Raw genomic sequence first — 23457 nt, forward strand, 5'->3', positions numbered from 1 at the left:
ATAAATGTAATAAAAGAAAATAGTAAAGTGGTTTTCCTTTTAAGTGGACTATTGTATTCTATCCAGAGGCATCCTGCAAAAAAATATGCGTACATTTTTTTCACATGGGAGCTTTTGGGTGACTTGCACAAGCATCTGTCTAACATATATGTCAATTTTCAATAACCTTTAATTACATATTTATTAAACAGATGCAATAATAGCCTATGGGTGATGAATGCCTGTGACAGATGCCTAACAGTGGCATCCTCACCCCTAGACTATTATGGGATCCGTTTAATGGCTACGTCATGAAAAAGTCATGAAAGTTTAAGACGTATCAGTTTAACGGACCCCATAATAGTCTCTGGGTGACGGATGCCACAGGTAGGCATCTATCACGGCCTCCATTTAACGTATAATGCATTCCTTCAGAAGTGTCCCCATGTATGTTTTCATATCATTATCCAAACCTTTATTTTCCTCTTAAAAACTTAATCACTGTATAATGGAAGATTATAAAACTTTCGAATATTAATTTTTGTAATGTCTTCATTGTCAATATCTCAGTTTGCAGAAATGGAAATATTATTCTTTACATATTATTCTTTACATACAGAACCTATACAATCAATATGTGTAAATGGCTTCTTACATGATACACTTAAATTGAACCGGTCACCAGCATTTCACCTATTAAACCAGCAATACCTGGTGGAAGTGGGTGAAAAATAATTTTTATGTAACCTGTAATTATCTTCTAAGTACCTTTACTATTCAGTTTTTTAGTGTTCCTGCGCTTTATGCTAATAAGCTTAAATGAGTCATATCTTCATTTAAAAAGAATCATATCTTCATTCCTTAAGATTTTCTTTTGATTGAAAGGTCCTCGACTCCCCCCAGCACACACGAAATCCCGCAGTATGCGCAGTAACTAGATTTGAGGCCCGGATTAATCAGGGAAAGGTGTCGGACCATACATGACAGGCGCATGAGTGCTATCTCAGACAAGATTTTGGCATTCAGGGTGGGCCAGCTTTTGGCAGTGGGCGGGCAGAAGAAGAGGAACGGAGGAGACTACGTGAATTATTACCATAAAAGGCACAAAATGTTTGCAGTTCGTTATTTACGGTCGGAGGTGGAGTTTAGGAGAGGGGATAACGCCAATGAATTTTTGACAGCAGCGGCCAGCGAGTGGTGAGTAGAGTTCAATAGGAGAAATGCTGGTGATCGGTTCTCTTTATGGAGTTGTGCAGTGTGTCAGTTGGACATGATCTGCATATTTTTTTAGCTACTGGATGCAAAGAAGAATATTTCCACAGATGGACAGCAAGCATATAGCTGTATGGAACATTGGATTCTAGACTAATGCTCTTTTTTTTTTTATCTTTTATGTTTCTTTGTAAATATATTGTTTTTCTTCTATTTTTTCTTTATTTTCATGCTTCAGTTTCTTACATTTTTCTCCAAGTCAGCCTGGATTGTAAATCTCAGAGCACCGTGATCATTGTTAAATTCCAGGAATGATTAGAATTTTACTTAATAGTCTAAATCAGTCCATTTTTATCAGCTTCATGTTACAGTTGAGAAATGAAAATAAGTCTATAGAAAGTACATTACATACACCTTATTTCACTATTAACTTTCCTCTTGAGAAACTGGCAAACCGTACAAGCTCAGAGCTATTTAGTTTTTTTTGGCGACAACAGTTTCTGCTAATAGACTATCCCCAAAGGGTTTGGTTCACAGCAAGAAATAACTTGTATTGAACTACAGTGATGTAAAGAAATGAAGCATGTTTGGTCTAAAAGCATACTGAAAAGCAAAAAAACTTGTGTATTACACAGGTTAGAATTATATGTTTTTATTTACTACTGTATATCTAGGAGAATGAAAAGAAGAGCTGATGTCTCTTGGATTAGTAATAAATAGTGCAGCTGTAACTAATATTATTTTTACTTTGTTTTACTTAGAATTATCAATCTATAAAAGAGTCTTTTGTATTTAGCTTTTTTTCTGAATTCTGAATATTTATGTGTATTGTTTACTTGTCCTCTTATCTGTATGTGGTTGGAAAAAGAAATGGAATACATATGTAGAGATATAGAAAATACTGTGAACCTACTCTTATGGGCATATTGCCAAAGTGTGGGCTGTGTTCCACTCTGGAGTGCCTCAAATGGACTGCACATGGAGCGTAAATGGAACTGGAACATGTGCAGCGTATCATAGTGACTATTGATCCCTGTCTGATTTAAATACATAGAAGCCAAGTTTCTAAGAAAGAACCATTCTCTAACCAAAGGACAGATTTAGCCTTAGAAATGTTTTTTATTTTCATTACAGACCAGTTTGTAGACTCGAGCCAGTTTTCCTGCTCTATCCAATATGTGTTTATCAGGATATTAGCTCATACAAACATCCATATTAATTTATTGTTTTATTAAAGTGACTGCTGAGCACTTACAATGTTTTGGCTGGCCTTTAACCTATTATTTTTATGGTGAATGGAATTATAAGACAAGCACTGAGCTCCTTGATATTTGGGGATGTTCCTGTTTTTAACTCAAAGGTTTAGATTCAACAGGACTTGCTGTTTTCAAGAATTCACTACATGTATCTATATATCCATTCTGACTTTTAATGGGTTAAAACAGATTACATCTTATAAACTATGTCATTGACGTTAATAGTAAAAAAAAAAAAAGGGAATGCATGTAAGTGGAGAACAGATACATGCAGGTACAGAGGCAAGCAGGGTCTAAGTGACTGGGACCTGGGAATGGTATTTGCCATGAAAAACATGGCATTAAAATTATTTTGTACATTAACTACTTAACTAAAAATATACGTAGAGACAAACTTTAGTAAGAGCCAGAGAGAAAAACTCAAATAAATAGCTGTGGGCAGCGCAACTAAGTTTATCCAATATAAGGACAGGTCTGCTCCGTCCAGCAAAATCAATAAATCAAGTAAGTCCACAAAGCTACACTTGTAGTAAAATACTTTTTTTCTTTATAGCAACATCAAACAGGTTATAAACCTACAAACCTTCAGATTATTTGAAAGGGGGTTTCTAAAGCAGGGTTACACATAGTAGAAGAGGAATGTTCACAAATGTAAGCAATTTTGGAGATTTATCAATACTGTCAAAAATGCACCAATTTACAAGTTATCAAAAATGGCGTCAATTAATTAAAATGTTGCATGTGGTATGGTACATTTGGAGATGCTAGATACACTTCTCTTCTTTATGCAGACAAACTTTAAGAAACGGAAAACATTTTGTGTATTTCACTTTGCCTCTCAGCCTTGCCACAGTTTTCAAAACTGCAGAGGCAGGCGCAAAAAATGTCTAAAATGCATAATAGATTTGGTGCATGCCACGTATTCCAGTGTAACAATAGTAAAAAAAGGGGTTACAACAAAAGCAAAAGCATATTAATATATATCAATGAAAAAAAAAATGCTACGTTATTATAGCAATTTAACACATAGACCTATACATTGCTGTGCGAATGTAGCCTACATAGAACAAAATAATATTTTAGTGTAACATTTATCATGTTTTACTTAAAGGGGTTGTCCAAACTTTAATAGAATAGGTCAGGAGGCTGCAGATAGGCTAAAATAGCAAAATGTATTATACTTACCTATTTAATGGCAACTTGTTTCCGATGCCCCGCCGGCCATTTATGGTCTCAATTGTGACATCAGTTGGTATGGAACATTAATGCTCAGGACACAGATTGGCTATGGGGCCCTGTGATGGAAAAACCTGACATTATGATTTTACCAAAGTAAAGAAGAGCTGATGAAGGGCATGTGACACCGGCTTGTTGGGCATGTTAACATGTAAGTATAGTACCTTTTGATATTTTAGGTATCTGCAGTCTACTGCCCTGTTTTATTAAAGCTCAGACTACCCTTAAAATAATTAGGTATACATATCTTAACAGGTGCTTAGGTATATTTATTCACAATACTTAGGATCAATGTTCTCACACTTTCATAGAGATTGTAAAAGCAAGGCAAAAAGCCGTAGTCTTTAGTATTAAAATGATTTGATTAGTTTTACAATTTCTGAAATCTTTCCACGGAGACCACTTGCTTCCTTCTAATTTAGCAGCACATTTACAAACAATGAGGCAAATTATGTATGAATGGAATATGATTTATTAGCACAAATAGCCAGGTCTAGCACAAGGCCCTAAGGACATTTTATAGAACTGTAAAAACGCAGATTAAATTATAGATCGTCAGGCTTCAAACAGCTGACCGCAGTCTTTTTCTTGAGTAACCAAGTCAGCAATTTCAGAACCAATTAAACTGTAAAAATAAACTAAGTGTGTTCCTTATGGTTTATATTAATGAATTGAGCAATACTACAAATATAATTAATAAAGGGGCTTCTATATGAGAGTATTAGTGTACTTACCTAACTGTATTCTCAGTAGCCCCATTAAAGTGAATAGAGTGAGGCTAAAATAATTTTCACCATTATAAATACTATAATACAGTGACATCCTTTGAATCCAACTTCGAGTGATAAAAGTTTGATGATCTAATACTTCCGCCACTTTTTTCCACATAAGAGATTTTTAGGAAATGAGTCGCAGTCTGTGAGATTCTGAAACCCCAGTCACTTTTTCCATTTCGGTTCCATTTGTCAAAAAATGGGGCAAAGAGATTTCATAAATATGATGGTTTTCTAGGTAATAGGCATAAATACAATGATAAATCTGCCCCATTGTTGCTATGTGGTACAATAAAATATCAACACCTTACTGAAATGCTTAAAGAGAAGCTCTTTGCTTGCTAAAACAAATATGCGCTAGTATAGAGCAGCTGTGATTCTGCTCTGTGAGTTGCTTGGTTGGGGTCTTTATCTCTCCCAATACATGTACCTATCTAAAATGTCATTTAAAAGGCTGCTGCGGGGTCATGTCCTCGGCCCTCTTGTGTGATGATTGACGGCTGCTGATCCGCTGAACGCTGCTGTATGTAGAATAAACCCCTGAAAATCAATATGTTCAATAAAGAGCTGTTCTGCCATTAGTCCTGTGTTTTTCTGTTCACCCCTGACTTTCGTGTTTACCTGTGTGCTTTATAGCAGCTGTTTTATACACATCATGTAATCTATGAGAAGTGTCATCACACAGGCTCCTTCAGCCAGGCACAGATAAGATCCTCTGGTATATTACCCTCTGAGCAGCAAGTCTTGACAACGGGCACAGTTGTGACAACACTTATCACCGGCTGTTCAGCAGTCTGTGACCGGCTCCCCCTGGGCAACTAGCAGCAATTTTACACTACAGATTCATCACTGTGGGCTGCATAAGGTTAAATCAATTACGCGATAATTAGCCCAAGTTGGCCACACCGTTAGAATATATTGTAAAGACCGCTAAAACAGTAAAACAAATATAATAGGAAGTTTCATATTCTTGCTCAAGCAGGTCAGTTAGTTGAACCTATATGAAGATAGAGCTTCTTTTTAACAAGTGGATAATTTACACAATTGATACCGAAAGATCTACAGATTATGCTCCCAGATCAGCTATAATACCTGTGTTGTAATCGATAGCTTGTATTCAAAATAGCTCGCTTTTAGAAGGAAGAAAGTCTGTCACTTCATACAGGAGTATCGACTGGTTGCCCATAATGGAGTAATATATAGTACACTATATTTAGCAACCTGAAATAAACTTTTTGGGGGACTATATATTGTGTCCACAGACCAGTGGAGTTGGGCTGCTAAGCTTTTCTGTGTGTCTGTCAGTGACCCAGGGTGAGCACTCTCACGACTGTCTAGCCATCCAATTCAACTGGTCAGCAGAAGCAATATAGAGCCCTGTAACTATTAGAATCATTAAGTTAACTCTATAAAGAAATTATCTAGATGTCCCTGTAAGCTGTGCCCTATCTTATTATGCAATCATAGCACTAAATAGAGATAAATAGATATAGTATTCCAGATAATAATGATTTTTTACAAAGATGTTAGCTTTTATATAACCATTGTATAACCAATGTGATTTAAAGATGAAGCTAAACTTTATTTGCCTTTCCTACAAGTAAATCTATCATACAGACGTATCATTCCTTAAGGTGTAGCTAAATGTTTGACAAACTTCTGACATGTCATAGGGACATGTCAGAAGTTTGGATTGGTGGGGGTCCGAGCACTGAGACCCCCAACAATCGCCAGAACGAAACAGCCGAAGTGCTCATGTGAGCGCTCAGCCGCTTCATGTCTGTTCGGCTTTTTCTGGAAATAAATGTATCGGTTTACGGACTTAATAGAAAGTCTATGAGCCCGTACTCAAATACATCGGCTTTCTGGAAAAAGCCAAACAGACATGAAGTGGCTGAGCGCTCATACGAGCGCTTCAGCTGCTTCGTTCTAGCGATTAGTGGGGGTCTCAGCGCTCGGACCCCCACCATTCCGAACTTCTGATATCTCACTATGACATGTCAGAAGTTTGTAAGATGTTTAGCTACACTTTAAGTTTTTTCTAATCTCAACATATCCTGAGATGTGTGACGCAAGATGACCAGCATTGAAAAAAAATATGACTCTGTCACGGGATGTCTGTCAATGTATGGCCACTCAGTGGTTGTGATGTGAAATGCAGCCTGTCAAGAGTTTTTACGAGCATGTCGTGATATTATATAGAATCTGTTTCATGAGAAATTGGAGTCCTTGACCAAATTCAAGCAAAGGTGAGGGTGGACACCTCTTTAATAATATTGATCATTACAACATTCATATTATAACAGAATGAATAATCCTTGAAAGCAAAGGCAGGGTGACAGCACAGTGCCTCTGTGCAGGAACAGTATTTGGGACCCTTGTTTTCCAACTGCTATGTTAACAGCAGGGTACTAGCCATAGACCACCTTGTTAATAGCTCTCCAGAAAATCCTTCACCAATGTTCGAAACCATCAAGCTAGATCGGCACAGTGGTGGTTATTTACTACTAGAACACGCAAACTGTATTCAGCAGCATTGGGGTCATGTTCATTACATTCTGGTGTCAGAACTTGACAACTATATTATATGAATGACGCGACATAGGCAATGTTTACCTCCTGCAGAAGCAGTTTGTCACGGGTGACTTTTGTAGGAATTTTCTTATCGTGTGTTAAGAACTGATTGACTGACATGTAGTGCTCCCTCTCTGTTTTTTAGCCGCTGCAGTGTGTATTATACAGTTCTGTGTCCCAGATGCTTAAGTCCTCATTCTTGAAAAGAATGTAGGAAGTTTCCATCAATTAATCATTGGTGGACAGGGAGCTCCTCCTTACTCTTCAAAAAGAGGTTCTGCAGCAAGTGACGTGTGTATTAAAAGGAATAATGTATCTTCTCCTATAAATTATACAGAATTACAAGTCACTTCGGAGTTCTCTAAACTGTGTAAATGCACTTGGCCTGTGGCCTTGTGCTTTGATATGGTTTTGGTAGTCCTCAGTGATTTACAGTTTGCGGTGCATTATCCTATATAAATTACATAATACTATATGATTTATACTGTGCTATACTTTAATATCTATTTAAAATGGAATTCAAAGAGCAGAATGAGAATTAAGCTATTGATATTTTCACCAAAGAGAACAACTCTACATAATGTATGTATCAAACAAAGATACAAGCCCTTTGTCTTATAAAAATTTCTTTCCAATCTGTATTGCTTTGTATTTCCATGTAGACATTCTTTCAAGATATTCTCAAAAGAGCACTGGCTTGGTTCACAAACGGCGCATACAATAACTGTTATTTTAATTTTTCTTTTGTAAATTCTTATCTGCATTTAGATAAGAAAGAGTACTCTAAAAATGTTTAACACTGAGTCTACGGAAATGGGATTTCCAACTTGCTTTCTCTCTTATTACTACGCAGAAAGACGGTAGCGCAGTTTACATAATGCATATCTAGCTGATACAAATATGCACAATAATTTGTCAGCCAATGCATATACAGCCAAGATTATTCACTTGTGCTTTTCAAAGTCTTATAAAAATGGAGATTACTTATTTTCATTCAAATTGTAACCATTGCATTGATTGGAAGAAGCTGAAGGCATGTATTGAATTGATCTTATATGAATATATGTGAATAGTATATTTTCCATACCAATTTTAATTCTAAGATGTAGTACGTTCATGCATTATTCTCGTCCTGGCTTAAAGTTGAACATTTAGCAACTGAAAGGGGTTCAGGAATCCACGAGTTTGCAGCACTATTTTTACTGTCAGAAATACTGGAAACCTGACAGAAACTGATTGACCCCGTTTTAAGTCAATGTGTGCCATCAGAATTTATCGGTACCTGTTTGCAAACAGATCCTATATACAGTATCTGTCATGGCTCAATTCTAAATGTAAGTCATGACATAATTTTATATAATTTAAACTTTTTTTTATTGATACCATATAAAAATGAATGTAGGTTATGGGGTCCAATTTTTGGGGCCTAATTTATTGCTCATATACTCCTTCATGCTGGTACCGTATAACAAAAATAGCATATAAATACATGCAGTTTTTGTTGCCGTTTTCATTTACAGTTGGGGCAAAAACAGAAAATTCATCATTTGGTCAGTCACACAGAGCTCTACATCTCACAAAAGGTAATACTTATCTGAATGCCATTCCAGAGATCCCCCACTGTCCTCTACTATGTATTTTCTCTTCCCAAACCTTACATTTATCAGAGTTAACTTCTCAAGTTTTTAACTGCCCAAGCCTCTAACCTATCCACATCCATTTGTAACATAATATTGTCCTCCTTCGTGTTAATTACTTTACACAGTTTAGTCCCAAATGCAAAAATTTATATTTTACTGTGAAATCCCTCTACAAGGCCATTAATAAATATATTAAAGAGAATAGAGCCCAATACCAGCCCCTTGTGGTGCCCCACTAATAATGTTGACCCAATATGAATATGTACCATTAATATCCACCCTTTGTTTTCTATAACTAAGCCGGTTACTTATTCATTATTACACATTTTCTCCCAGTCTAAGCATTTTCATATTATGTACCAACCTTTTATGTTTTTACATTCCCAAATGCTTAGGAAAAATCAAGATTCAATTATTCACGTCGGTCCAGTCTAGAACTTACCTTCTCAGAAAAGCTGATAAGATTAGTTTGACAGGACCGATACCTCAAAAACCCATGCTGATATGGAGTTCTATGTTTATTTTCATTGAGATACTCCAAGATTGCATCTCTTAGAAAACCTACAAACATTTTACCCACGATACAGGTTAAACTCACAGGTCTATAGTTTGACCCCTTTTTGAATATTGGCATCACATTTGCAATGTTCCTGTGGAAAAAACCCTGTTATTATAGAATCCTGAAAAAAACAATACTGTGCAAAAGTTTTAGGCAGTTGTGGAAAAATGCTGCAAAGTAAGAATGATTTCAAAAATAGAAGTAATCTTTTTTTTATCAATAAACAAAATGCAAAGTGAATGAGCAGAAGAAAAATCTAAATCAAATCATTATTTGGTGTGACCACCCTTTGCCTTCAAATCAGCATTAATTCTTCTAGGTACACTTGCACACAGTTTTTGAAGGAACTAGGAAGGTAGGTTGTTCCAAACATCTTGGAGAACTAACCACAGATTTTCTGTGGATGTGGGCTTCCTCAAATCCTTCTGTCTCTTCATGTAATACCAGACTGACTCAATGATGTTGAGATCAGGGCTCTGTCGGGGCCATATAATCACTACCAAGGATCCTTGTTCTTCTTCACACTGAAGATAGTTCTTAATGACATTGGCTGTATTATAATAGGTCATTGCCCTGCTGCAGTATAATTTTGGAGCCAATTAGATACCTCTCTTGAGGTATTGAATGATCGATAAGCATCTGCCTGTATGTCTCGGCATTAAGGACACCATTAATTCTGACCAAATCTCCAACTCCATGTGCTGAAATGCAGCTCCAATTTTGCAAGGAACCTCCACCATGCTTCACTATTGCCTGCAGGCAGTGACATTTTTAACATTTTGACTCATCAGTCCAGAGCACCTACTGCCATTTTTCTGCACTCGAATTTCTATGTTTTTGTGCATAGTTGAGTCGCTTGGCCTTGTTTCCACATCAAAGGTATAGCTTTTTGGCTGCAATTTTTCCATGAAGACCACTTCTGGCTATACTTCTCTAAACAGTAGATGGGTGTAGTTTCCGCCAGTTCTGAGCTGATGGCATTGCTGGACATCTTCCAATTTCAATGGGAAGTAAGCATGATGTGGGTGTCTTTGATCTTTTGCACTAAGTTTCCTAGGCCGACCACTGCATCTATGGTCCTCAACGTTTCCCATTTCTTTGTGATTCTTCATTTAAGCTTAAATAGCACATCTTGAAACCCCAGTCTGCTTTTAAATCTTTGCCTGGGAGAGACCTTGCTAATGCAGTATAACTACCTTGTGTCTTGTTGCTGTGCTCAGTCTTGCCATGGTGGACCTGTGACATGAAACTGTCTTCCACAACCTCACCTTTGTAGCAGAGTTTGGCTGTTTCATACCCAGTTAAAGCCTCCTCCACAGCTGTTTATCTTACAGTTAATGACTGTGTTGCAACCTACATATGAAAATGATGATCATTATCACCTGTTTTGTATAATTGGTTAACCATGCACCTGACTATAATGACTTTGTGCATGTGTACCTAGAAGAATTGATGCTGTTTTTAAGGCAAAAGGTGGTAACATCAAAAATTGATTTGATTTAGATTTTTCTTCTGTTCAATCACTTTGTATTTTGTTAATTGATAAAGCATTCTTAATTTGCAGTGTTTTTTCCACAAGTTCCCAAACTTTTGCACAGTACTGTATATATACTGTATCATGTAAATATTTTTAGATTGCAAACATTGCAGTTAGTTATAAACCAGGCACAGGCAGCAAAATGGATCACAGTTGGTAAAGAAGAATCATCTGTGAACACTTTTCAACACTTTTTGTACATAACATATTTAAAGTTTCCTTATTTTTCAAATTACACTATAACATTTAGGATAATAAGAGCAGAAGCTGATAGTATTGCACTATTGAGGGAGTAAGAGAATTTACAATTAGGCATGTTTAATATTTAGATAAGTCTAAGGTTATACACATTTCTGATGTAACAGATGTGCTCCTTACGCATAAATGGATACACTTGAGGAAATTTGAGATGGAAACAGAGTTAGCATTTATCATAGACAGCAGAGTGAATGGCAGGTGTCTGGCAGCTGCTGAAAATGATACAAACATAGTTTTACCTCTTTGTAAGGTAAAATATAAACTTCTCAAACATGGGCTACAGTTTAAAATTTAACTCCAGCAATATAAAAACTTTCACATGTTCCTAAATCCTTATGTGCAGTATTTGTGTGATGGCTTTCTTTTTAAAGCCCAGTCGTTTGCTAAAGTACTGGAAGGGCTGTAGTGAAGCCTTCCCTTTTACAGTGTATGCAGAAATGGATCAATCGCAAGTGCTTGAGCAGCTTTACCCAGATATAAGTGAGGAAAAAGCCAGGAGGAAATGCTGGGAGATTTCAGCTAACAAGGCAGCAACATTGTGAATACATCTCTCTGCTATAACAGATCTGAAACGTAGGTTCTTAGGCACATTATATCTATGCGTAAAATGTAAAATAAGTTTAACCTGAGCATACAGTTAGGTCCAGAATTATTTAGACAGTGACAAAATATTCATGATTTGGGCTCTGCATGCCACCAAATTGGATTTGAAATGAAACATCTGAGATGCAATTGAAGTGTAGACTTTCAGGTTTAATTCAGGGGGTTGAACAAAAATATCCTGTGAAACGTTTAAGAAATGCAACAATTTTTCTACACAGCCTCCTCATTTCAGGGGCTCAAAAGTAAATGGACAAATTAACAATACCATAAATAAAATGTGTTTTTGTTTTTTTTTTAATACTGCTTTGAATACTGGGTTTCCTCCTTTGTGATGCTTTACCAGGCCTTTACTGCAGCTGTCTTCAGTTGTTGCTTGTTTGTGGGTCTTTCTGCCTTAAGTTTTGTCTTAAGCAAGTGCAATACATGCTCGATCGGGTTGAGATCTGGTGATTGACTCGGCCATTGCAGAATATTCAACTTCTTAGCCTTTAAAAACTCCTGGGTTGCTTTTGCAGTATGTTTTGGGTCGCTGTCCATCTCTGCTGTGAAGCGACGTCCAATCAACCTTGAACACTTCAGAATTCATCCGGCTACTTCTATCTTCAGTCACATCATCAATAAACACTAGTGACCCAGTGCCTTTGGCAGCGATGCATGCCCATGCCATCACACTGCCACCACCATGTTTTACAGAGGATGTGGTGTGCTTTGGATGTGGTGTGCTTAGTTCTTCCTAGTAGTGGCTGCATGCAGTTAAATTGTATCATTTAACTATATATATATGCAGCTCTGTATCATAAAAACAATACCCCAACTGCTTTAAAGATATATTAAGACATTATTTAGCATAGGCTTATTATGGATAGGCAATCAATAACTGATGGGTCAGGGTCCAATTCCCGGGACCCCTGCTGATCAGCTGTTTTGAAGGGGGTGCGGCGTTCATACGAGCGCTGCTTCCCCTTCGTTTCTAATTGCTCACTGTGAATGGTCGACACGGACATAGCAGCGATTCACAGGTACTGCAGCCTACTCCCATTGACGTGAATGGGAGAAAAGGTTGCAATACCACTTCAAAACAGGTGATCATCGAGGGCCTTAGGAGCCGGTCCCCGACCCATCAGCTATTGATGGCCAATCCTGAGGATAAGCCATAAATTTTTACTGGCTAGAAAACCCCTTTAAAGGTCAATATTTATTTTAACTTGCAATACGCTTTTAACAAAAATTGGCCTTTTAGAACAGTATTGGGATATTTGCATGATATTGATTTATAGAGGCACATTATCAGACATATTGAAATGTGTAGGTGGAAGATGGCCACTGAGAGTCTCTATTGTGTTATCTATGTCATCTAGCCAGCAAAATACATTGCAAAAAAGCCATGCAATAATTAGAATCCTACAATATAACTGAATAATACACTTAACATTACTGTTCTAGACTTCAAATTATAAAGAGACTTAAAAAATTCTGTAAGAACTGAATAAAGACAACACAATGGGGGTAATTTATTAAGACTGACGTTTCATATGCAGTCTTAGCCTAAACTACATTGGCATGAAATGCACAAAATATATTAAGAGGTGCTGTTTGCTCCAGAATTTCAAATCTGCTATAAGTAGGCATATATTCCAACCTATAATCACTGCATGTGATTCCATTATTAGGACATTATAATTAATCCCAATATATCACAGAACTGTACTAATATATGAAAACCGAAACAAGACAGAGTCCATAAGCTCAATAAAAATAATTACTTTACGCCCAGGCTAGGACACCATTCCAGGGAATCAGACATGACTGGTTAGTAGTGGTGATGTTACTATGGGGGGACTGTGATAAGTTTGTTAACACCTTCTGCATTTAGCAGTTTATATGTGGCCTTATATTGCCCATTCTTGAATGGGAGTTGAGTAAGGTCCATGCTACTGAATTATATTGTTATTATCTGTATGCCGACGGGCTAGCCACTAATATACTAGTCTTTCTCTCGTTACTTATACTGCTATACATATACCTGAGTAGTTATCACATGCACTGACAATAGATAGCTCTGTATAGTGTTTATATATGATATTCCTGGTGTGGTGATCTTATCTGTTCATCAGTGTGGATTCATTTTTATATATATATATATTGTTAAACTTTTAAGAAATGAAATAAAGTTTTTTTTATTTTTTTTTATTGAGCTTATGGACTCTTACTTGTATCGGCTTTCAAGTAGGCATATATGTATGTTATAATTTACGCAAATTTCTGGTGTAAATTATAGTAAATGTTTTGGACTGATGATGACCCCACCCTATCCGCTCACTTTCCTTACTACTTTTGAAAAGTGATGAGAGGAGTAAAAAGTCACAAACATTAGTTTAAATATGGTATGTGCCAAAATTTTCATCCTTTTAACAACACAAAAAGGCTTTAATAAATGCCACCAAGGGATGCCACAGTACTTTTAACTTTAATTTACTGTATAATATACTTTAAGAATGAGCTGTAGATTAAAAAAATTAGGAAAACTATTAGTAAATACCTGCAAAACCTGTTTTGAGGAACATCTTGGTCTGAGTAGATCTCAATAGTGCAATAAATCTACATGCAACAGATGTGCTAGTTATCTTTCCTTGAATTTAATATTGCTTTGCGATTCATGTCATTAATTTTATCACAGGTGTATAATTTCTGGACATAAAATACACTTGTGTGTTGAAAGATACATTGCAGTGCTGTTTTAGAGATTTACAGTACTATTGTCACCCAGTTCTTTTATCCCCTGGTTATGTTGATGTTAATTTTTCCCTTTGCTCGTATTACATTATATGAAATCTTTTTATATATTACATAGCTTTACAAAATGATGTGAAAGAGTTAACGCGTGCTTCATTAATATGTGAATATTGTGTCAGATTTCCTAACAGAAATATTTACATGCAGACATTCAGAAGTTCGAAAATCCTTATATTTCTCTTCATTATTTATTTACAATACAGGGAATGGGACATGTAAGAGAAGATCATACTACTTTGTCACATTCCAGCTGAGCATGTTTTAGTTGTATTAGATAAGAGAAACAATCATTTCACGACAGTAAATAACTAATCAATATAAAGAATCTTCCCTATGGAAGCAACAGAAGGAATGGGATGGGAATAAAATACTGTAGAAGGAATGGGGACTTAACCCCTTAATGACCATCCTATTTTAGACCTTAATGACCAAGCCATTTTTTACGTTTTTCCATCGTCGCATTCCAAGAGCTATAACTTTTTTATTTTTACGTCGACATAGCTCTTATAAGGTCTTGTTTTTTGCGGAACAAGTTGTAATTTTTAATAGCACCATTTTGGGCTACATAGAATTTATTGATTAACTTTTAACTTTGATTAACTTTTTTGGGGGGGGGGGAATAGAAAAAGAACTGCAATTTTGCCACACTTTTTTGCGTCTTAAATTTACGCCGTTTACCGTGTGGTATAAATAACACAATAACTTTATTCAGTGGGTTGTTGCGATTGCAACGATACCAAATTTATATAGATTTTGTATGTTTTACTACTTTTACACAGTGAAAACTTTTTTTTTACAAAATTATTTATTTTTGTGTCTCCATATTTGAAGAGCCATAACTTTTTTCTTTTTTCGCCGATGCAGTTGTATGAGGGCTTTTGTTTTGTGGGACGACTTGTAGTTTTTATCGTTGCCATTTTGGAGTAGATGAGACTTTTTGATCACTTTGTATCAAATTTTTTTAAGGCTGGATTCAAAGAAAACAGCAATTTTTGCATGTTTTTTTATTTTATTTTTTACGACGTTCACCGTGCGGGTTAAATTATGTAATAAGTTTATAGTTGGTGTCGTTACGGACGCGGAAATACCAAACATGTGTAACTTTTTAATTGTATTTTGTTTTTTAATAATAAAGCAGTTTGTAAGGGGGAAAAGTGGGTTTTACATTTTTTTTTCACTTTTTTTTTCACTCTTTATTAAACTTTTTTTAATTTTTTTTTACTAGTCCCACTAGGGGACTTCACTATGCGATTATCCGACCGCATTTATAATACACTGCAATACTTCTGTATTGCAGTGTATTATGCCTGTCCGTGTAAAACGGACAGGTATCTGCTAGGTCATGCAAGAGGCATGACCTAGCAGGCATTTACTACAGGCAGACCTGGGGGCCTTTATTAGGCCCCCCGCTGCCATCGGAGACACAGACACTCGGCGATCTTATCACCGGGTGCCGGTGGGATGACAGGGAGCTCCCTCCCTCTCTCCAAAACCACTCAGATGCGGCGCATGCTATTGAGCGCCATATCTGAGGGGTTAAATGGGTGAGATCGATACTGATATCGATCTCACCCGTTCGAGCAGGGATGCCCCCAGCCCTCAGCTACCTCTGCCAGCTGAGAGCAGGGAGATTTAAAGGCTCCCTGCTCTGTTTATTTATTCCGATGCAGCTCCATAAAAAAGCCTATGCATCGGAATAAAGCCCGAAAGTGGCCACCGTAAAAACACTATGGGGCGGTCACTAACGGGTTAAAGAAGAGGGAAGGATAGAGGTGGCTAAAGAGAACAAGGGTAAATGGGGAACATCTCCAATGGCCCAACAGTGCAGAAAATATATCTGTACTAATCCCAGACCTTAGTGGGAGGTTAAGAGAACTGGTCAACAAAGTGGCCAGGAGCAAGTGAAATAGATCAAGTTTACAAGCTCTTTATTAACCCCTTAAAGACCAGGCCAATTTGAGTTTTTTCATTTTCGTTTTTTTCTCCCCGCCTTACAAAAGCCATAACATTTCTATTTCTTCGTCGACACAGCCGTATGAGGGCTTGTTTTTTTGCAGGACAAGTTGTAGTTTCTCATGGCACCATTTATTATACTGCATATTGTACTGGGAATCTGAAAAAAACAAACATTTGTGGGGTGAAATGGGCAAAACACAACAATTACACCATTTTTTGGGGGGGTTTTGTTTTTATGGCATACATCAGGCGATAAAAACTACATATTCACCTTATTCTACAGGTTGGTATTATTACGGCGATACCAAATTTTTACATTGCTATATTTGCGTTGTGCTTACTGTTCTATATACTGTATTTTTTGGGAAATGTGTTTTTTTTAAAAAAAAAATAATTCCTACAGGCTCTTTAGTAAGTGTGTCATTTATTACCTAATTTATTAGTCAAAGTAAATGCACAAGTGATGGATATGTTATGTTTATGCAAATGTCAATAAACCTTATCAGGGAAGATTAAATATAGATTGTAAAATCTTTCTAAGCAGAATTGTCATTTCCTGGGTGATAATAACCTATTAAGGATATCACTCCTCTTTCATGTGTTCTAAATAAAAAAAATATCAATATATGGATATATTTCAGTTTAGTTTGTGAGTGGCTAAATACATTATAAATGTAAAGTAAAACAATTTCAATGTACTGTAAAATAGAATAGAATGTAATTTTAATAAATAGTTTTTATTGTGTAATTATTATTATTATTTAGGGCATAATTTTAGGCAAGAGGGCTTTCTCAAGACCCAATGATCTGTTGGTTGTTTGGCTTTCCCCTTACTTTTTTGTTAAACAAAAATGGAAAATTAGGAGTTATATGATATTTGCTGTTTCGTTTCCAGTTAAAGAGGCTCTGTCTCCAGATTATAAGTGCCCTATCTCCTACCTAATTTGATAGGCGCTGTAATGTAGATATCAACAGTGGTTTTTATTTTGAAAAATGATAATTTTTGAGCAAGTTATAAACAGTTTTATATTTATGCTAATTAGTTTCTTAATGCCCAACTGGGCGTTTTTAAACTTTTGACCAAGTGGGCGTTGTAAAGAGACGTGTATGACGCTGACCAATCAGCGTCATACACTTCTCTCCATTCATTTCCATCTGTACTCACAATAGACAATAGACATTGTCTCCAGCCAGGATGCGATGTCTATTCACACTACTGAGACTTCAGTAAAGTTTCTGTGGGACTTACACAGCACAGCGTGATCTCGCGAGATCACAATGTCATGTGTGAGTAAGTCCCACAGAAACTTTACATAAGTGTCGAGAGTGTGAATAGACATCGCATCCTGGCTGGAGACAATGTCTATTCACTCTCAAGACACTTCGGTAAAGTTACTGTGGGTGTATGTGACAGCACAGCGTGATCTTGCGAGATCACGCTGTGCTGTGAGTACAAATGGAAATTAATGGAGAGAAATGTATGACACTGATTGGTCAGTGTCATACACTTCTCTTTACAATGCCCACTTGGTCAAAAGTTTAAAAACGCCCAGTTGGGCATTAAGAAACTAATTTGCATAAATCTAAAATTGTTCATAACTTGCTCAAAACTTATAGTTTAAAAAAAAAAAAAAAAAACACTGTTGTTGTCTACATTACAGATTATGAAGGAGATAGGGCACTTATAATCTGGTGAGAGAGCCTCTTAATATGACGATACACTTGAGAAACAAGTCGTCGAAAACCACCAATGATCTTATCTACATGGAGGCCTTCTAACTTTTCCCAAATAACAAATGTCGGTAATAAGAGGGATCCAAAATGTTGAATTTCAACATGCCCTGTCCATTGCTCTTGCAGGAGATATGCCACTGTCTGACTTTATTTCTCTCTTCTCATTGAAATAAACATACATGCTCGGCCTTTATGGTGAAGATGGGAGAAATAGCTGTCAGTTGATACAAGCCAGTTTTAGATCCAATGGTCTGAGGTGTATTGCAAAGGGTGGCAGAGAATGTTTATCATTGAAAGACATGAGCAAGGATGATATTGCCTTATAGTATGTGATTATTAAAGGGACACAAGTTAAAACTTAATATGAGCGGGTGCTAAAAGCTTTACCTGCAACAAATATCTGTATACATTTTCGTTTTCTCAATCCTTCAGAAGTTTGTATGAAGTGTAGCTAGTAATACCCAGCTGTCAGATATATTTATTAGTATTAAAAAAAACTATTTTTTTTTTTTTTTTTTTTAAAAAGTGGAGTACTTGTATGACAGGTCAGACATAATGTATAGCATGTGCCTGTTTTAGAATAGTCTTTAGTATTAGAGTATAGCGCTGCAATAATTGTACCAAGAAAAGTAGTATATAGTTATTAGAGGTAAGGACGTTGATTTTTCAACAGAGACTCCTGGCTATTACTGTCTTTATCTTTTTATAGATGATGGATGGGATGACGCCATATGAGATTATTTCTCTTTTAGGAGTACAAGTTAACAAAAATATAGATGCACAGCTCTCATAAGGTCCAGACAATATATCAAATTTTGGCAATGTAAGAAAATTATTTTAATAAAGAGGGTATATAGGTCTATATGGGTTTCAAATGTTTGGTGGAATCATGTTATGAGTGAAATTCTTCTTTGCTGACTTCTGTTTTAAATTGGTTTCATTTACAAGTTATGTTATAAGTAGCCATGTCATAAATAGTAGGAACATTAGTGAACTTAGTCAACTGTTTGAAGGCAAAAGAGCATTTTTGGTACAAACTTACTGTAGAACATTTACAACAACGTGTTGCATTTCTGTTGGTTAATTTAATTTGTCTTAGATGAGTTGCCACCTAAGACTAATGAGTCCCATTTGCCCAATTATGCTTAAAAAGAAAGACAAATGAATTACTGGTATAAGTGCTAAATCAAGAGTCCAATTTAGGCATAAGTTATAAGTCCTCTCTACTTCCCATTGATTATTCAGAAACATTAGCTCTGCATGTCTTATGTTGAAAAATTTAAAGGGTTTTAGATTATTGCTCACATTGGTAATGATTATGCCTTACTAATGTGAGAATAGTGTGAAAAAAAAAGTAATTAATTTGAAAAAGGGTTAATGACTAAATAAAAAAAAGTCTACAAAATTAAAAAAAAATATTACAATAAGTATTTTGTCAGATGTTTCGCACAAGAGAAATTTTTAAAGAGAACCTTTCACCTTCCCATACATGTGCAGATGAGTTCAGCATGTAATGGGCAGGGCTGCACAAACCATGGGGCACTTTAAATTTTTTCCCTACCCTCCTCCGTTATTTAGATATCGGTGGCGTTATATTTGGCACCCAATATTTAAATAACCCCCTGAACTGTCAATGGAGTGTGTAATGGCAAGGGGGTGTGTAACATCACTGTGACACTGTCCAATCAGCTATGGACAGCGTTACAGCAAGAGCGAGGATAGAGGAGAGAGTGTGCGCACTCAGCTGCACATGTATGGGCAGGTGAAAGGTTTTTTATAATTCCTGATGGTAAGACATGACATGTTGTTTTTTTACTATGCATTTGGTGTGTAGAATGCTCACAGTATATATGCTGAATGCATCTATAGGCTTTAAAATGAACCTCTGACTCTAAAGAACTTTCCCTTATTCAATAGTAGAAGAGAATATAAGAATAGTGTGTAATATAGTATATTACAGAAGAATGCCTCTTTCTCTGCTTATCAGATTTTTTTTTTCTCCTTGCCTTACCTACTGAACTTTTTGCTTACTCAGAATTTAGCCATATAGAACATAGAGGAGACTGATTCACTGGTTCACTAAGAGATCAGGTTACCACTTCCCACAGAAGTCTATGGAGAGGGGAGGGGGAGAATCAAGCAGACACAGGAGACTAGCTGCTTTGATGCTAGTACAAGCATACAGAAGAGATTCTGCACCCCTATCTCTTTCAGACACATACACAGAAGCAGCAGCAGCATATAGGACATTATACAGCAGGATACAGCAGTAAGGAGCAGTGTAGATGTGGATCCAGCACTGGGTGAGACAGTAAACACTAGCTAGAGCCAACTATGTGTGTCTGTGTCTCTTTACTTCTCTCTTCCTTTTCTGCTTCCTCTTCTCCCCCTCCAAAGACTTCTATGGACATCTCTCAATGATGTAAATCTGTCTGCTCTCTGCTCTACAGATTGTCAGTAAATTTTGAGTGATTGAACAAAAAGGAGTCTGATAAGTGGAGAAAAAGGCATTTTATGTAATAAGATATATTACAAATGTTCTTATCTTTGCTTGTATTGACTTATGAAAAGTATTTTTTTATAGTCCGAGGTACACTTTAATTGACCCAATGTATACTGAAAGAGTGTCTGGGTGGTATATGTCTGTTTTCTTTTTTTCTTACCGTGTTGAAAAGAATAGTCGACTATGCCTTTAAATGCAAATAGGTCCTGCAAAAAAAATGTAAAATACATACTGTGCTGTACGTTTTTTTTTTTACAATGGAAATTTATATGCAATAGGCATAGTAATATGTGTTGCAATCATTGCACTCACAGGACATTTCAAGGTTAAGTAGGTGATTTGGGAATCCATCCATTAGAAATAGACCCAAATGGTATTGTTTTCTGCTGAACCACCTAAGGATCATCTAGTACTCAGAATACTGTACAGAGCCAGGCTGACCCATCTAAGTATATTCCACTATGTTGCTTGTCCAGTATTTTTAATGCATTGTTCTATTTTACTTGGCATGTGTACTTGTTGCTGCTTGTTGTCTAGGTATTTCTGTATTCAGCATGTAATTAATATTGACTGTCATTTTCCTGGGATCAGCAGTTCTTAGAATACCTGATGGAAAAACATTGATAGGTCCTTCAGTCCTTCACATTCATTGAGGACTCGTTTTGAAATGATTTTACATAAATAAGGTGGCATGGAATGCAGGTGAAAGATATATGTAAATACTTTTTGAGTGCACTCTATCTAAGTACCTGTAGTCTGTTTTAGAATAAAATCTTAGGGCGATTGAAATTTTTACACCATAAAGAGAACCTGTCATGTTAAAAATGCAATCCAAACTGCAGGCAGCATGTTATAAAGCAAGAGAAAATAAGCAGGTTGATATATAGTTTTGTAGGAAAAGATTCAGTATAACTTGTAATTTATTTATGCTAATTCTGGGCTTAGGAGTCCAGAGGGCGATCCTACTCCATTATTGACAGCTTCTCTATATTTGCACTCATGCAAAGATAGCTGTCAATCATTGAGAAGGGCTGCCTACTGGACTCCTAAGCCCAGAATTAGCATAAATAAATTACAAGTTATACTGAATCTTTTCCACAAACTTGACAACAAGCAATGTATAAAGCAATCTGCTCAGCTCCTCCTGCTCTGTAACACGCTGCCTTAGATGGACACCATGTTCAATGTGACAGGTTCCCTTTAATAACAGTTATGCCTACAATTATTACACATTACGATGTCATCATACATTGTGTCAACTGACAAGCTCAACTCTTTTATATCTGTAAGTTAATTCGATTTTCTTTGAATAAAGGTAAATTATTCAATAATTTTTTGGCAGAAAAATCGACATATCTTCATTTAACCTGGTAATGGATGGCTCCTCAGATCCTCTTTGCATAAATTTAGTTTTACATCTGGAAGAACATTTGCAAGGAGTGTATGGAACGCCGCAACTTGCATTGTCATTTAAAACCCTGTGCCCTTTTGTGCATAACATCCAGTTATGTCAGTGCGGTTTAATAGCTTGTTCTTCCCAACTCAACATTTTTGCTAAAGTGGGTATTTAATTTAAATGGCATGCTTGTTACTATTAATTTGCTGCAGCATGAAACAAACGGCTTGACATTAAAGATTTTAGTGATTGTAGAACGAGAGTTCACTGATTGTAGTGCCAGCTGCCAGTTGCCTATTTACAGTTGTAATGACCCCAATGTAAAGGCTCTTGCTTGCATGACTGGCCTGTAATGACAATGCCTATTGCAAATCTTAGCACTTTTATTCTGGTGCCTTTTTTTAAATGACTCTTCTATAAAGAAATATGTTAATTAGTAACCAAAAGATATAAAGATTGCCAGGCACAGTCCATTAATCCAATTTACCTCTAGAGTGTCGAGCTGAGTTTCCAGTAATGCTGCATCCAGGGTAGATTATAAATGTAATTTTTTGCATCATTAACTTGCTTGATTAATCTGAGACAGTAAAAGCCAAATTAGAGAAAAGCATGGTTTGCAGTAATTTCCAAAAGCCTTGTATTTTGACTAAGTCGAGCAGCTCCAAATGAAACATAATAAAAAATGTACAGTACATTTCCCTGTTTATATGAACAGTAGGATATTTGTAATATTGCATGTCTTCTTTAAAATATGAGCTGTGCCCCGCGTCTTCCCATTTCATGTGTTTTATGTTTCAGTTTTGATTAGTGCAATTATAGAGTATTTGCATAGTAATTGGGCATCATTAGCACTGTTCGCATGCAGCTTATGGTGCATTAAAGTAAGTACTTTTTGTGATTTTGCCCTTCATCGAGCTGCATGCTTTTAAAGACTTGGCTCCTTTTGCCAGACTTGTAATTTGGATTTTTTAAAAAACGTGGTTAAAAGGGTTGTTGCATTGAATGTCTATCAAGAACGGACACTTTCTGTAACATTTCAGAATAGAAAATTGCTTTTGACTTAGAATACAGCAATTTTTTTTTCAAACCATAGTTAGCTGCTTGATTTCTTTACTAGCCAAAGTAAATTGTATTATTATTTGTACTTTTCTATTCATACAGCCTAGCATTATACTCGGTATTTTGAAAATTGACAATGCCACAATCAATGACAAAATGAAAAAGCTACCTGAAGCCGGTAAAGTTCATAAAAATAGTCTGACAGACCTGAATGTAACAGATGTATGCATGAACCCCTGTAGATGATATGAGCTGGTATTATGTACTTCAGATAAGACTATTAGAAAAATCTGGGTCCGTTCTATGTACAAATATAGAACTGCATCAATTTATATTTTTCTTGTGATCATAGCACAGTGGAAAGCATTGCTGTAGGGAAGAAAAGGATT

General features: G+C 36.2%; 1 protein-coding gene across 5 annotated transcripts in view; it reads left to right on the forward strand.

Annotated features, from left to right (window-relative positions):
• The window catches only part of ZNF385D (zinc finger protein 385D), a 239533-nt gene that overhangs the window by 85310 nt on the left and 130766 nt on the right, over positions 1–23457 (forward strand). Inside the window, exon 1 of one of the 5 annotated variants that reach the window (XM_075827211.1) lies at positions 3749–3834. The exons of the other annotated variants lie outside the window; for them this stretch is intronic. The gene's annotated coding sequence lies outside the window, so the exon portion shown is untranslated. Of the gene's footprint in view, positions 1–3748; positions 3835–23457 lie in introns of those variants that run through there. 5 annotated transcript variants of the gene reach the window in all.

This window comes from Rhinoderma darwinii, chromosome 5 (assembly GCF_050947455.1).
Source record: "Rhinoderma darwinii isolate aRhiDar2 chromosome 5, aRhiDar2.hap1, whole genome shotgun sequence".
Classification (NCBI taxonomy): domain Eukaryota; kingdom Metazoa; phylum Chordata; class Amphibia; order Anura; family Rhinodermatidae; genus Rhinoderma; species Rhinoderma darwinii.